The sequence below is a fragment of the Cebus imitator genome, unplaced genomic scaffold (genome assembly GCF_001604975.1).
Source record: "Cebus imitator isolate Cc_AM_T3 unplaced genomic scaffold, Cebus_imitator-1.0 Scaffold331, whole genome shotgun sequence".
Lineage (NCBI taxonomy): Eukaryota > Metazoa > Chordata > Mammalia > Primates > Cebidae > Cebus > Cebus imitator.
In genome coordinates, this window is record NW_016107646.1 from 1,831,197 (window position 1) to 1,848,509 (window position 17,313).

The 17,313-nt window shown below is 37.5% G+C and overlaps 1 protein-coding gene and 1 non-coding gene across 2 annotated transcripts in view; one reads left to right on the top strand and one right to left on the bottom strand.

Annotated features, from left to right (window-relative positions):
- The window catches only part of VPS13B (vacuolar protein sorting 13 homolog B), an 829,147-nt gene that overhangs the window by 641,027 nt on the left and 170,807 nt on the right, over positions 1–17,313 (top strand). The gene's annotated exons all lie outside the window — the stretch shown is intronic.
- LOC119467788 lies at positions 712–817 on the bottom strand. The gene has a single exon (XR_005196411.1). It is a non-coding gene; the product is annotated as a U6 spliceosomal RNA (small nuclear RNA).

The following is a 17,313-nucleotide window of genomic DNA, read 5'->3' on the forward strand; positions in this document are numbered from 1 at the left end:
GTGTTGCGTTTTTCAGCTCCATCAATTCACTTATATTCCTTTCTATTTTGTCCATTCTCGTTAGCATTTCGTCAAATCTTTTTTCAAGGTTCTTAGTTTCTTTGCATTTGGCTAGAACATGTTCTTTAAGTTCACAAAAGTTTCTTCCTACCCACTTTCTGAAGTCTGATTCTGTCATTTCATCACACTTGTTCTCCATCGAACCTTGTTCCCTTGCTGGTGAGGAGTTGTGAACACTTGTAGGAGGAGAGGTGTTCTGGTTTCGGGTATTTTCATCCTTTTTGCGCTGGTTTCTTTCCATCTTTATGGATTTATCCACCTGTCGACTTTGTAGTTGCTGGCTTTCCAATTGGGTCTCTGAGTGGACATTCTGTTTGTTAATGATGAGGTTATTTCTGTTTCTTAGTTTTCCTTCTGACAGTCTGGCCCCTCTGCTGTAGGTCTGCTGAGGTCCACTCCAGGCCCTGCGTGCCTGGGGATCACCTGCAGCAGCTGCTGAACAGTAAGGGTTGTTACCAGTTTTCTTCTTCTGCTATCTTTGTCCCAGAAGGATACCCGCCAAGTGTCAATCTGATCTCTCCTTTATGAAGTGGCTCTTTGGATATATAGGGGTCAGGGAGCTGCTTGAGGAGACAGTCTCTTCTTTATAGGAGCTCAGATGCTAAGCTGTGAGCTCCGTTGTTCATTCAGAGCTGCTGGGCAGGTACATTTAAAAATATGGAACACTTCACGAATTTGCATGTCATCCTTGCGCAGGGGCCATGCATACTTCTCTGTATCATTCCAATTTTCGTATATGTGCTGCCGAAGCGAGCACCATGAGGCATATTTTTTTTAAAAAGGTATAGTTATAACAGGTTATTTTAAGCAAATAACAGCTTATCTTTGATCACATACACAAAAAAACCTCTACTTGTATACTCCACTACCTCCCTCCACATTTTGAATATTTTATTTCAAAATTTACATGTATGTATATTGTATAGTCCTTAACAAATTGGCATTATTAATATTTTTATCTTTGAATCTTCACACTAAAGATATAATTTACACACCACCATTACAATATTAGAGTAGTCTGCCTTTGATGGTATACTTACTTTCACCAGTGATTTTTATACATTCAGATATTTTTATGTTATTATCATCCTTTTCTTTCAGCTTGAAAAACCCTCTTTAGCATTTCTTGTAAGACTGGTCTGGTAGTGATTAACTCTTTCAGCTTTTTTTTTTATCCAGGAAAGTTTTTCTCTCTCTTTCATTAAAGGACAACTTTGGTAGGTACAGTATTCTTGGTTTGCAGGTGAGTTTGTTTGTTTTTTTTCCAGCACTTTGAATATATCATCCCATTCTCCTTTGGCCTGTAGTATTACTTCTCTGTTGAGAAGTCTGCTGCTTAGTGTATTAGAATATCTTTCTATGTTCTTTGCTTCTTTTTTCTTGCTGCTTTCAGGATCCTGTCTTTGTCTTTGATATTTGATAGATTCATTATAATATGTCTTTGAGTAGTCTTATTTGTATTGAATCTGATTGAAGACCTTTGACCTTCTTGTACCTGGATATGTATATATTTCTCCAGGTTTGGAAAGGTTTCTGCTATTCTTTATTTATATATGCTTTCTAATCCTTTATCTCTCTCTATATCCTCTTAAATACCAGTAACCCAAAATTTTCCCTTTTGATGCTGTCCCATGATTCCTATAAACTTTCTTTATTCCTTTACTGTATACGTTTTGCCTGTATATTTTCAAATAATCTGTCTTTGAGTTCATAGATTGTTTCTTCCATTTGATCACTTCTGCTATAGATACTATCTTTTGCATCTTTCATTTAGTTAATTGTAGTTTCAGCTGTGGGATTTCTGGTTGTTGTTTTTTTAAGTTAATCTTTCAATCTCTTAAATTTCCCATTCTGGTCACTAATTGTTTTTCTTATGTTATGAATTGTTTCTCTATTTTCTTGAAGTTTATTGAGTTTCCTTAAAGCAATTATTTTGAAGTATTTGTTGAGCGGTTCATGTATCTCTATTCTAGGGTGGGGGGTTGGTCACTAGCACTCTGTTTTGTTTGATGATGTCATGTTTCCAGTTTTGTTTTTTTATTCTTGTAGTCATGCATCAGTGTCTACACCTTGAAGAAGTAGCTTCTTATTCCAGTCTTTGCAGTCTAGCTTTGTCTAAGAATGCCTTTAAACAGCCTGTCTATAACTTTTTGGTCAGATTGTCTGACATTGTCCCTAAGTCCATGATTGCCACAGCCACCGAAGCTCTAGAAGGCACCCTACACCTAGGCCTGCCACACCAACCCAACACCAGGATGGAATCCCATGGCCACCAAGGTTGGCACAGTGCTGGAGCATATTCAAAGCCCATGGCCATTGAGGTTTATTTGAAACCAAAGGCCTTGTAGATAGTTGGTAGTGATGCAGGCCAGTGATCAAGCCTGTTTCACAGAGGCTATGGGATCCTGCCTAACACTGGGCCAGGTCAAGAGGCTCAGTGCATTGGTACTGACCTAAATAATGGGCTACAGGAGTCTGCCTGATGCTGGATTTTACTGTGGCAGGCCCAGAGTTCGAGACCAAGACAAAGTGCTACATTCACTTCCTTTGAGTTCCCCCAAGCAGTGTCTCTCTGAATTTGCTACTCGGAGATGGGGGAAAGGTGACACAGGGAATGTCCTTCCTGTCCTCTTAAGTACATCTTTTCATATTATTATGATATAACCAGATACTGTGATCTCTCATCTCATTTCTTTACTCTCGTAAAGATACTTTCTTGTGTGGATAGTTCTTCAAAATGATGTTGCTATGAGGGGATGATCACTGAAGAGTCCTTTTCCACCATCTGCTCCACCCTCATAATATGATTTTTAAATTCGAGAAGATTAAAGTCAAATAAATATTTTAAGATGGGTGCAGTGGCTCACGACTGTAATCCCAGTACTTTGGGAGGCTGCTATGGGTGGATCACCTGAGGTCAGGAGTTCAAGACCAGCCTGGCCAACATGGTGAAACCCCATCTCTACTAAAACTACAAAATTAGCCAGGCATGGTGGTGTACACCTGTAGTCCCAGCTACTTGGGAGGCTGAGGCAGGAGAATCGCTTGAACCTAGGAGGTGGAGGTTGCAGTGAGCCGAGATCCTGCCATTGCACTCCATCCTGGGCAATAAGAGCAAAACTCGGTCTCAAGAAAAAAAAAGTTAATTTAAGTAATTTATTTCTCTTAATCTTGCCCAAAATGTTATTTTTAAATGATATTTAATCCTCTGTTCCTTCTCTCTTGCCAGAAATAGGGCTAAGGCCTATACCCTACTCATGAAAGTTCTGCCTTTATTCTTAATTCAATTTTACAGCCATACTAGCAGGCTATCTTCCACATTTAAGAAATGTAAACTAGTTAATGTGGAACTGTAAGAACCTTGACTTTTACATTTCCTGAATTTTATGGGTTCCAGTTTCCACTGTCAGCACTATATTATCATAGTTTGTTTTCTCTGTGATTTATCAAAATGAAATGGTACACTTAATATCAGAATGTCAAATAGGGAATGGAGTAAGAATTTTTAAACAGGGAAAAGACTTTTATTATTTCAACTTTTGTTTTTCAATTATAACTTGTATTTTAGGAAGAAATTAGAAAAATTATCTGGCTGAAAATGGTGCCCTCAAGGGACTACACCTCTCAACTACTTGGCTAAGTAATAGAACTCAAAGAGTCACAGAAGCTGGTTGTGCAGGTGGCAAGGAGGTAGGGGGCCAGTACTAAGTCTCACGCAGAGAAGTCAGTAGAGTAACAGTTATTTAAATTTTTTTATTTCTTCATGTAGCCTAATTCTGTTAGAATTCTTTCTTCTACAGAAAAGAATGAGAGTAATTGGGAGATATCTTCCTAGGAACATGGAGTAAGCTAAGTTGGAAGAGATAAAGAACATTGTCTGGCTTATCCTAACTCTTAACTTTTCAGCTTTCTGCCTGCAGTTCTCTTTTCTCTAGCTCTCCAGCCCCATGTCTTTCCATTGACATAGTTCTGAGCCTTCCTTTCTTATCCCTATACAATAGTCTCTTTTATGCCAACAACTTCCACATGCAGCTCTTTTGACTTACCTAACTCTAAGACTTTCTGCATCTGACTAGTAGATATGCTTTGTTATTTAAACATGTTCACAGTAAATTAAGCCATTTCTCTCTTCTCTCTCCTTGTTCACTTCTTCCCTTAGTATAGTCTTCAAACTTTTTTTACAACTGCTGATAATAGGAAAGTTTTTCTGGTCATGTCCTCTCCCAGTTTACTACCATCTTCAGGTCATCCTTATTTTTATTTCAAGTCCTTCTACTTTTTCTTCGAAATAGTCCCCCATTATGCCTGCTACTTCTCTGGTATAGGTTTAATGTTTGATCACTTTCTGATTCTGTTTCCTGGTAGCCCTAACTTCAGATTCTCTATTTGCTCAATAATGCTGTCTTCTATGCCCTTACTAGATTTGCCTCCCCTGCCACATTTATTTCAATCAAATAAATCAAATTTATTTGAATTAAATTTATTTGAATCCCTCCCTCAGTTGAGCCAGTCAAAACTCTCCTCAGCCCCCAACCCTCTCTGCACCTGTCCTCTGTATGTCTTACACATAAATTGGTCATTTGGCTTAATCTGATTCAGGTGTTTTTTTTAAGCAAAAGTGCTTTGCAAGAGGTTTTGTATAGTTCTATCAGGAAGCATATAATGTCAAAAGGTCTCTCTTTTTGTGATGCCAGCACCCACTGGTGCTCAATGCCTAAATTCACTGAAGGTTATAAATACTGATATTCTGATTCTAGCATTCTTTTTTCATATATTAGCTGGCATACTTCTTTGAAGAGAAACACTCCCCAACCTACTATTTGGGTACTCAGTATTATTGCTCATCCAAAAAGGCAGGATAAATGCTTAATTCTTTCCCTTTATTTACTCATTTTCTAGCATATTCCAGTGGTGCCTAGTTAGTTGATATTGTTTGATATTATTTTGAACTCATTAATTTAAATGATTCTCAAGTTGTCTCCCCATTGGCAATGGGAACCTCTATAAACTGGCTTCTCTAGATGTTTTAAAGCTTGTTGCTCTCTTAGTGTGGAATTCTTACACCCTTTTTCTTTGCCCACTCTAATTCTGCGCTACCTTTAGGTTAACCTAAGTCCTGTTTTCTTCTGGAATATTTTCCTTCTCATTTCCATTCATGCTGATCTCTCCTTTTTTCATAAGCAGCTTGGTAATACCATTTTCACTAAGTTTATCTCAAAACCACATTTGGCTGTTTCTAAAAATCATGTTTGTCTTCAAGAATAAGTATATGCCATCACTGAGAATAGTGAAACAAACAAAGGAAGACATAGGCACCAAAAAAGTTACAAATTTATTGGAGTAGTGGAATATAGTTAGCCCTTAACGTTATTACTTAGAGGGCGGGAAACTTATTTTGATGAGTTTAGTTCAGTACATTTACTTTAGAAATCAGTGCGGTTACTCTATAATTAGAACTTTTGTGTTGCGATTTGGGGAGGATAATGAAATTTAGAAACTCAACGCTTGATCATAAAAATACGTTTCTGAGTAATTTTACTAGTAGTGATGATGCCCAGATCCCACTGGTAAGTATCATGAAGTGCTGCTGACTTACTCAAGTCAGGAACCTTTCATTTCATGTCTCTGAGCTTCCTCATAGCACATAAAACAGCATATACCCTGTTCCACTTTGTGTACCATCATTAATTAAAGGACACATGTTTGCCATCGCTGAGGTCTTTACACTTCATACCTTCAATGAAAACACATCCATCTCATTGTCATGGGCAGCTTTCCATGTTTTCTAGCTCTCACACCTGTGAATACTTCATCTCCATTGTCCACTGTCATCATGAATACCTTTACTTGGACACTATAACAAAAATCTGAATTTGAATTGTTGAATAAGAGAAAAAAGTACTATGACCTAGTAATAAAAATATTTTTTACCAGGGCTGTTATAATACTTAAGGTCAACCTTGATTATGGGTTTGCGAGTTCTGTGTTTTACATTTACTAAAATGGTGAATAAAACATCACTTCTGTGTCTGTACATTGCCACCCATATATGCACTGAATGTTTTCTTGTAAGCCTTGCTTGTCTAAAAATTTTTTTATCTTTTGCAAATAAAATTCCAAAAGAAGAAACACTTAACAAAGAAGTTTTCTTTCATAAGTGTTATGATTTGAGTATAACAAGCCATATTGAATTCATTGGGTTTTTGGTAATAGATTTCATAATACATCATAAATGTAATATGATGACTAATGGGTCAAGTAAAGTTGGAACATTTTAAATGAGAAAAGAGCTGGAACAGTTTTCAGGAAACTTTTCCAGTTGATGTTTGGTCCCCCACAAGGTGTACATTAACATAAACTTATGGGAATCACCTCTGGGGCTTAAATTCCCTCTCTGATTTCATTATTACATTATGATTCTTTTCCTTTCACTATTAAGTCATCCTCTTAGATGATAGGAGCATAAAATAAGTATAATTTATTTGCATTTGTCTAATCTTTTAACTCAATAGTCATTCCATCATTCTGTTTCCTGGTAGCTATTCAGAAAGTTTTGAAGGGTGATTAGAATCTAATAATTGGCAGGCATGGGCTTACTTAAAGATATAGAGTATGTTCTGAAAACGGTGAGAAATTAGATCTGGCAGAGAAATAAATGACTCAGCTGGGAGATTCTCTATTACTGCATATTCCTAAAATCAAAACTTTGAAAGTAATCTATTTATTAAGTTCAATGAAGATTATAACACAATTCTAAACTCTTAAACATAAGAATCTGATAATAATTGGAATAAAATTTACAGTAACAATCTGTGCCTGGTTCCCTATCCAGTTATATTTCCAGTTCCTGTAAAACATTATTCTTTATAGCTCCCACTGTTTCTCTGTTAAATAAAACTGTTCTAGTCCATTTCTTTAATGTTTTTATCTTAGTGATCAGATTAATATTTTTTGTCAATTTTTTAAAAGTATCAAAAAACAGAAAAAGTGGAATGCTCAATTTTTACTTTCATTTTTTAAGTTAAAAAAATACCAGACACTATTGTTGCATATTTTTTTCTGTTTGTAAAAATAACCTTCCTGTCATTATTAGACTGAAAATATTTGCAATGAAGACTAATTTTTGACCAAACAACTGGCTAGATCAAGGATGTGAAAGTTCAGAGAAACATGTTAATGTACTTTATATGACAATAAAGGGTGCTGTTTCACTTGTGATGCTTCTCATTCTGGTGCCTGCCTCCTGTCTCTTGGTGGACCTCGTACTTTTTAATGGAATCCCTAGTATTACAATATAGCGTAATTTTAACTCTGCTCTTTTGGTTCTTGGCCTATCATCTTGTCCGACTTGCCCAAATGGGACTGCGCTAGCCACTGTGTTCACACGTTGCACAAAATGTGTTTGTAAGTAATGTGGCTCAGCAGTGTCTCTATGTGGTTCAGTCCCTCCAGGGTGAGGGACTTTGTGGCCTACTAGCGTACATCTTGTACAGAGGTTGCACTGTATGTACTGTATGGAAACAAATATACAAAAAAAAATTTGAAAAGTAAATTACTTAAATGTCTTAAATAACAATTTGTTTCTTATTTAACATTAACATAATCATGTGAGTCTAGGAGATTGAGGCTGCAGTGAGCTAGCATAGTGCCACTGCACTCCAGCTTAGGCAACAGAGCAAGATCCTGTCTCAAAAAAATAAGTTAATATAGCAACTGTTTGGGACTACATACAGCTCTACTAGATTTTCAGACTTTCTAAAAACTTTCACTAACTGTTGTTCTCTGAGAGGTTGTGTTTGTAATCCTAAATTACTAAATTTAAGGTCATCAAAAGAATGAAGTTTTGATACACAAATAAGTTTTGACATAACCTTATAGGAAAGATAGATCTAGTGACCAAGTGTCCAAATCCACTGCTCTGAGAAAGGGTCATCCAGAAACTAGCACCACAGAAAGTTAACATTAAAAATTTATTGTTCAAATTCACAAAACGAAATAAATATATAAAAGATTTACATAATTAAACTTTTCAAATTATGTTTTTTAAATAATTCTGCAGCATTTTTATGCTGCTGAAGTTATTAAAGTTTAAAACCTCACTAAGACTTTTGGGACGAAGTATGAGAGACAGAGATCCAAGATTGCTTCAGATTTTCTTGTTCCTGAAATATTTAGTCCTGTTCGGGCATGGTGGCTCACACCAGCGCTTTGGAAGGCCAAGATAGGCAATTCCCTGAGGCCAGGAGTTTGAGACCAGCCTAGCCAACATGGCAAAACACCATTCTACTAAAAATACAAAAAATTAGACAGGCATGGTGGCACACGCATGTACTCCCAGCTTCTTGGGAGGCCGAAGCATGAGAATTGCTTGAACCTGTGAGGCGGAGGTTGTAGTGAGCCAAGACCATGCCACTGCACTCCAGCCTGGGCAACAGAGCAAGACTGTCTCAAAATAAATAAATAAAATATTTAGTCCTGGTTGTTATATATGTACTAGTGATCTAATAGAGATTCATTACTCTTACAAAATAAAACAGGCAACTGTAATTAATTATTGATTTGCCATCTCTATTTTGAGGTATACTGTATTTGTACTGAATAAATATTGTGGGATGCCCCTTCATGTTGCCTTGGGAAGTAGATCTTTCTGCTTTCAGACTATTCGAAGTTGTTTGGTAGAATAAGATTAATAATATAATTTAAATAGATTCACAGCTGAAATTCACCAATATGGTCATATTTATATTATTTTATCTGAATTACCAGAATTCAAACTGTAATGATAAAAATAACTTTATTTTAAAATTTATTTTGTAATATGAGCAAAGTTATATGAAAGAATATATTAATTTTCCTGATTTAACTACTTTGTAACATGCCAAATTGACCTGTGGTTTTGAATTTTACAAGTTTAACTGACTCTGGGTATTAAAGTTTCTAAATTTTATCTGTACAACCTTTGGAATTAATAGGATCAGGAATGGTGCTATGACATTTCTAACATTTAGGAATAGCATTCCAGCTTTCTCACTTTCTGCAGAAGGTTAAAGGGCTCAGCGTAAATGTTATACTACCATGTTGGAGGGACTGTAGAGAGTAGAAAGGAAACATGAAAAACTTATGGGCTTCCCCTGTGTAAAATATCCATGGGCCATTCAGTACTTTTAGTCTTTTGAGAGATACACATGAGGATAAAGACCAATGAAATGGAGTGGGAAAACTATTCTGTCATCCATATGACAAAGTCATTGAAATAATTTAAAAATTAATAGTAAAATTGACTGTGATATACAGTTCTATGAATTTATAAAGAAAAATGGTTTATTTGGCTCACAATCATGGATGGCTAGGAAGTTCTAGATTGGACATCTGCATCTGGTAAGGGACTTAGGCTGCTTTCACTCATGGTGGAAGGTGAAGGGGAGCTGGCCTATGCAGAGATCACATGTTGGGAGACAAAGTGGGGGTGGAGGACTGCCATGCTCTTTTTAACAACCAACTCTCATGATACCTAACACAATAAGAATGTACTCACCCTGAAGGAGGACATATTCATGAGGGGTCCGCCCCCTTGCTAAACACTTCTCACCAGGCCCAACCTCCCAACACCACCACACTAGAGAGTAAATTTCGACATGAGATTTTGTGGGGACAAACAAACCATACCTAAACCATAGTAAGAATATATAATAGTTCTGTAATCCTCAAAAAACCCTTCCTGGCACTCCTTTATACATACACTCTCACTCAAACCCTAACCCTTGACAACCACTGCTCTTCATTATTTTTAGTATTTTTCTTATTTATTTTACCTTTTTGAGAATGTCATACAGATGGGATCATATGGCATGTAAACTTTTGAGACTTTTTTTTCAGTCATATAGTGCTTTTGAGATTGATTCAAGTTGTTGCATGTATGAGAAGTCCATTCTTTTTTATTGCTATGTGCTATTCCATTATTTGGATGTACCACAGTTTAATAATTCATCCCCTGAAGGACAGCTAAGCTGTTTCCAATTTTGGTGATTATGGATAGCACGATTATAACATTTGTATAAGTTGTGTGAATATAAGTTTTTATTCCTCTATAGTGGGATACCTAGGTGTGGGATTGCTGGGTTATACAAGTCATGTAAGAAACTGCTAAAATGTTTTCCAGAGTGTCTGTATCCTTTGGCATTCCCAACAGTGACATATGAGAGTCCTGTGGCTCTGTGTCCTCTCCGGCACTTTGTATTGACGGTATTTTTTATTTTAGTCATTCCAATAGGTATCTCATTGCCATTTTAATTTGCACTTCTCTAATAACTAATGATGTTGAACATTTTTGTACAGTCTGTGCTTATCTGCTGTTCATATATCCTGTTTGGTGAACTGTCCAAGTCTTTTGCTGATTTAAAAATTAGATTATTTTCTCATTGCTGAGTTGTAATACTTCTTTATGGCTTTTTTTTTCCACTACCCTCCAGTGCTCTGTCCACTGTGATGTAGGCCCTCATTTTTTCACTCGCTTTTTTTTTTTTTTTTTTTCTTTTTTTTTTTTTGATACAAGTCTTTTGTCAGATATGTAATTTGCAGATATTTTCTTTCACTACATAGCTCCTCTTTTCATTCTCTTAATACTACCCTTTACAATGGAAAAGTTTTTAATTTTGGTGAAGTCCAGCTTATAAATTTTTAAATTAATTATGCTTTTTTGGTATCATGTATACGAACTCTAGGACTTGAAGATTTTCTCCTATGTTATCTTCTTTAAGAGCTTTCTAATTTTACATTTATATTTAAATTCATGATTCATTTTGAGTTAATTTTTGTATGCAGTATGAATTTAAGGTCCTTTTTTTTGTATACAGATGTTCAATACCATCTGTAAACTACCTTTCTCCATTGAATTGTTTTTGCATTTATTTTAAAAAGCAACTAATAATAATTGTTTAGGCCCTATTTCTGGACTCTATTCTGTTCCACTAAGGTACATATATATTCCTTCTCCAAAACTATGCTGTCTTGATCATAATTGCTGATAGTTAGTCTTAAAATCAGGTAGTTTTAGTCCTCCAATGTTGTTATTTCTCAAAAATGTTTTGGTTATTCTAGTTCCTTTGCTTTACTGTGTAAATTTTAGAAGCAGTGTCTCTATATTTAAAATAAATATTTCTGGGATTATAATTGGAATTGTGTGAAATCTACACATCAATCTGGGAGAAACTGATATCTTTATTATGTTGGCTGCCTTTCAGTTCATGAATACGGCATGTGTATGGTATGTCTCTATTTATGTAGATCTTTTAAAATTTATTATCCACATTTTGTAGTTTTCAGCATGCAGATCCTCTGACTGTTTGATTAGATATATACCTGTGTTTCTATTATTTGGATATGTTTTAAATACTATCATTTATCTTAAGACTTTTTTGTTTTCCAGCTGCACGTTGTTAGTTTGTAGAAATTCAGTTGATTTTTGTGTGATGATCTTGTTACCAAACTCACTTATTAATTCTAGGGGCTTTTCTGTAGATTCTTGTTGAGTTTTCTGCATGGTCAATTATGTCATTTGTAAATAGGCATTGTTTTATTTTTTTATTTGTGCCCTTTTTTTCTTTTCTTGTTGCACTGTCTGTGATTTCCAATACTATGTTGAATATAAGTAGTAAGAATGGACATCCTTGCCTTGTTTCTGTTCTTCAGGGGAAAGCATTCACTTCCTCATAATTATGATGTTAGTGTAGGCTTTTCATATATATCCCTTATCAGGTTAAGTTTCCCTCTATTGATAGTTTGCCTAGAGTTATTACGATAGATATTGAATTTTTCAAAAAAAAATTTCTATATCAATTGATACTCTTTGTTATTGTTGTAAACTGTTAATATTTTTTACATTGATTCATCCTGGCTTCTAGATCTAGAACAACCTCTATTTTGGTTGTGGTTGTTCTGTATGCTGATGGATTTGATTTGCTAACTTTTTTGAGGATTTTTATGTCTCTTCTTGAGCAATATCCCTGTATATTGTTTTTTATACTGTCTATGTCAACTTTTGATATCAGCAATTATGGTCTTAGAAAATTAATTAAGAAGTATTCTCTCCTCTTCTGTTTTCTGGAGGACAGGGAAGTGAAGAAAAGAAAAAAGGAAAACAATAGATTTCCATAGTCCCTCTCAGCTTTAGCAGACTCCTTCACACTCCTTGAAGCCAGAAATAGAGGGCTTCTCCTTGTACTTTATCTCCACATGATATCCACTTCTGGGCTTTGGACTGCCATTAGTCTAGGATCAGGGGTTAGGGGAGGAAAAATTAGAAACTCATCACCATTTTGGTATTATTTTAAATTCTAGTCTTCTTCCTCAATCTACCTGTTACCATACACTTTACAGAATTTTCAAATAGCTGCTCTGTGTAGGTTCTACAGCTGTTTTGTTGTTGTTTTTGTTGTTGTTGTTGTTGTTTGGCCAGATTTTGTAGCTGCATTCAGTGGAAGAGACAGGTTCCATCATTGCTAGAATGCTGAAACAATTTTTAAAAAGAAGGAGTAGGCAACTAACATCATTAGATGTTTTAAGATATATTAGATATCTTTCCTTTGTGGGGAGAGATAAACAAAACTTCAACAAATATACCTAGGTCTTGAAACTTCATTTTAATTGCTTTTCAAACTGGAAATGCCATGTGGGCAAATGTGCATGTGGAATTTGTATTACTTTTCTATTGATGCATAACAAATTACAACAAATGTAGCAACACAAATTTATCATCTCACAATTCTATGGCCAGAAGTCTAGATGAGTTCAGCCAGTTCTCTGTTCAGGGTCTCAGCAAAATCAGACTGCCAGTTGGCCTGGTTTCTAATCTAGAGGCTCCTGGAAAGAATCTACTTTCAAACTCATTTTCGCATAATCTAGTTCCTTGTGGCTTTAATACTGAGGTTTCTAGTTCCTTATTAGCTGTTGTCCAAGGGTTGCCTTAAGCCCTAGGGACCACCCATTCATTCTCTTTGTCTCCTCTAACTGTGTATTTTCAAATAGCCTATCTTCAAACTAATTCTTTCTTCAGCTTGATCAATTCTGCTGTTAAGAGACTCTGATGCATTCTTCAGTATGTCAGTTGCATTTTTCAACTCCAAAATTTTTGCTTCTTTTAAATTATTTCAATCTCTTTGTTGTATTTATCTGATAGGATCTGAATTCCTTCTCTGCATTGGTTTGAATTTTGCTGAGTTTCCTCAAAACAACTATTTTGAATTATCTGTCTGAAAGAAAGGTCACATATCTGTCTCTCCAGGATTGGTCCCTGGTTCTTTAGTTAGTTCGTTTGGTTAGGTCATGTTTTCCTGGATGGTTTTCATGCTTGTGGATGTTCATCAGTGTCTTGGCATTGGATAGGTAGGTATTTATTACAGTCTTCATGGTCTGGGCTTGTTTGTGCCTGTCTTTCTTAGGAAAGCCTTCCAGGTATACAAAGAGACTTGGGTGTTGTGATCTAAGCTTTTGGTCACTGTAGCCAAATCTGCATTAGGGGGCACCCCAAGCCCAGTAATTCTGTGGCTCTTGCACACTCACAGCAGTGCCACCTTGGTGGTCTTGGATGAGATCCAGAAGAATTTTTTGGATTACCAGGCATAGACTTTTGTTTTCTTTCCTTACTTTCTCTCAAACAAACAGAGTCTCTCTGTCCTGAGCTGCCTGGAGCTAAGGAAGGTAACACAAGCTCCATGGCCTCCACAGTGCTGGTAGCCACTGTGTTGAGTCATACCCGAAGCCAGCACAGCACTGGGCCTCACCCAAGACCCATAAAAACTCCTGCCTGGCTATCGCCTGTGTTCGTTCAAGGCCCTAGGACTCTATAACCTGCCAGACTTGTGTCCTTCCCTACAGGGCAGTGAGATTTCTCTGGTCCCAGGTACGTCCAGCGATGCTGTCCAGAGATGCTGTCCAGAAGCCAGGGCCCGGAGTCAGAAACCTTAGGAATCTACATGGTACTCCATTCTACTAAGTATAAGCTGGCACCCAAGCAATAACAAAAAAAGTCCTTCCCACTTTTCCCTCACCTTTCCACAAACAGTGGAGTCTCTCCCCATGGCAACCACCATCCCAGGCCTGCAGTGAGCACTGCCTGGCTACCACAGATGTTTCCACAAGGCCCAAGGGCTCTTCAGTCAGCTTGTGGTGAATGCTGCCAGGCCTGAGACTCTCCTCAAGGCAGTTCAGCTTCACTCTGGCTCAGGGCAGGCCCAGAAATGAAATGCTATTGAAGAACCAAGGCCTGGTATTGGGAATCCAAAGAAACCACTTGGTGCTCTTTCCCACTGTGGCCTAGCTGGTACCTAAGCTGCAAGGCAAACTCCCCTTTACTTTTCTCTCTCCTTTTCTTAAGCATGAGTCCCTCCCTATAGCCACCATAGCTGGGAATGTGCTGGGTCACAATACAAACCGGCATGTCTTTGAGTGTCTCACCCAAGCCCAGTGGTGAGTATTGCCTGGGTGCTGCTGCTAATTATTTAAGGCCTAAGGGCTCTTTAGTCAGCAGGTGATGAATCCTGCAAGGACTAGGTCCCTTCAAGGCACAGGTTCCCTTCTGGCTCAAGATGTGTCTACAAATGTCATCTGGGAGCTAGGGCCTAGAATGGAGGCCTCAGGACTCCGCCTGGTGTCTCATCCTGCTGTGGCTGATCTGGTATCCAAGCTGCAAGACAAAATCCCCTTTACTCTCCCTCTTCTCTCCCAGAGCTGTGAGCTGTGCTGCCTGGATTGGAGGATGGGTGGCACAAGCACTTCCTTAGCTGGCCCATCTGGTGTCTGGCTGGATTGTATGCCCCCCAAGTTCACTGGCTGCTACCCCAGCACAGAACCAGGACTTGCCCCAGAATTGCAGTTCTTGTGGCCTAGACTGCCTTTCACATTTATTTAGGACCCCAGAGTACTTTAGCCTGCAGTGGCAAGGCTTGCCAGAACTCAGGTTCTGCCCACAGATGATTCTCCTGTGGCTAGGGCTGGTCTAAATGCTCCCTACATGGGCACCAGCTGAGCCCTGCCTGGTATTGATTTCCATTGTAATAGGGTAGCATGAGTTCCAATGTCAAGGCCCACAATCACTGTGCTCTCCCTCCCGAAAATGCACAAGTTCTTTGTGAGACACAGCCATCCTTGGGTGGGCATGGAGGAGGACTGGCATTGGCAGTTCAAGACTGTCTTTCCTACCCTCTTCAGTATTTCTTTCAGTGATACTCAGCTAAAAACAGGTACTGTGATTGCTTGCCTGATTTTTGGTTCTTATTGAGGCCCTTTTTTTTATGGATAATTGTTCATTTTGGTGTTGCTGTGGGCAGGATGATTGGTGGAGGCTTCTGTTTAGCTGTCTTGCTCTGCCTCCCCCCTGGCCTAGCCTTGTGAATCAACTTCTTGGAGAAAATGCTGAAGTAGTATCCTGCTGATTAGACTGGTAAAGAAAGGGTATATTAGATAAAGGGAGCCATATGAACAAGGCCTAATGATATAACAGCATGGATTGGGGGAAGTGGGCTCTGCAAACTCAGATATTTCTGGAACTGTAAAGTATGAGGAGGTAGGCAAGGCCACAGATAAGGAAAGGCAAGAACTTTTTTTTTTTTCACTCTGAGGAGCTTGGTCTTTTCTTTCTTAGGTAAGGAGGAGTCAATAAAGAATTTTAAGTAGGAGTGAGCCACTCAGGATTGCATTTAAAACAAATTATTTGGAAATTAGTCTGTGGAGACTGTATTAAATCAAAAGACAATTGATTTAATACAATTTTAAATTGTATTAAATTGTATTAAATTGATTTAATACAAATTTAATACAATCTAGATAGGGCAACCATTTAGGCAGCTTTATAATAACTGAATGATATCAAAGACATGGTGGAGGAAAATAGGGAATGGATGGAATGTTAGAGAGAAGGGGGTTGGAATCAAGCAATGTTTTAGAACTAAAATTGACAGAACTTAATCAGTTTTTGGCTTGGGACCAGAGAAAGAGGGAACGAAATGAGGAGTCAAAAAGTCAGATTTCTGACTGAAGCCACTTGGTGGATTATAGAGCCATTATCTAAGACAGGGAATACAGCATGTCTGAGAGGAGTTAATGGATTGTTTGGATAAATGAATTTGATGAGCCTGTGAGAATTAATCAGAAAATGGTGACAGACTTGTATTCATTCATATTTTCTTCATTACATCATTAAACATTGTGGGGGCCATAGGCTTTTGGCCCCCTAAAGGTTATCTGAAAAACTGACATGTAGCAGATTGATTAATAGAAAAGCCATACAAATTTATTTAATGTATATACATGGGAGCCTTCAGAGTGAACACCCAGCATCTCAATAAGGTACGGAAGCTTATAAACCATCTCAAGGTCACAGAAAGAATGAAGGCTTAGATCCTGGTAAAACAGGTTATGGGAAGGGATAGAACAGGAATTCTATTGAGGGGGCAATAAATGATTACTAGGGAGAATGACTGGATCACAGAACAGAGAATAACTTGTAAATATTTATATGTATAACTTAAATGACCTTGGGACAGTCTCTGTCTTGAAAAAGGGTCTATTCAGGTGTCATTATATTTTTGGCCCTCTTCCCTATAAAGGACAATGACATAACAAAGAGGGGAACAAGAACAATTTTTCTCCTTAGTGGGGCAGCTTCATCTTTATATAGATAGTGGAAATGTCTCTTCTAGTACTTGTTGACCTCTTAAGGGTTTTTAATGTAAAATACTCATCACACCTAGGAACCATATTTTGAGATGAAATATTTGTACTTCCTTCAGCATTCAGTTAGTACTTCCTGTAGACCAAACAGTAGTTTAGGTAGAATATGAAAATATAGGACAGTCCAGAGCTTACAGTTCACTGAACTATAACAGATACCTAAGCGGGTAACTACAAAAATAATATAAATAGGTGCCTGATAATGGCAAAATGTAGAGGATATTCTAAAAGTAATGATGAGAGGCACCTCACATCAACAAGGGTCAAGAAGAACATCCTGGCAAAAGTGGCCCAAGGTCTGAGTCTCAAAAATAAAGTTAGAGCTTGGCACACTGGTGCACACCTGTAGTCCCAGCTACTTGAGAGGCTGGGATATGAGGATCACTTGAGCCTAGGAGTTTGAGGCCAACCTGGGCAATATAATGAGATGCAATTTATGGAAAAAAGAGACAAGCAAGTAGCCAGAGTTATAAACAGGTTTTTTTTTCTGTGTCCCTGGGACCACAATGGTACCTGAGATATCAGTGT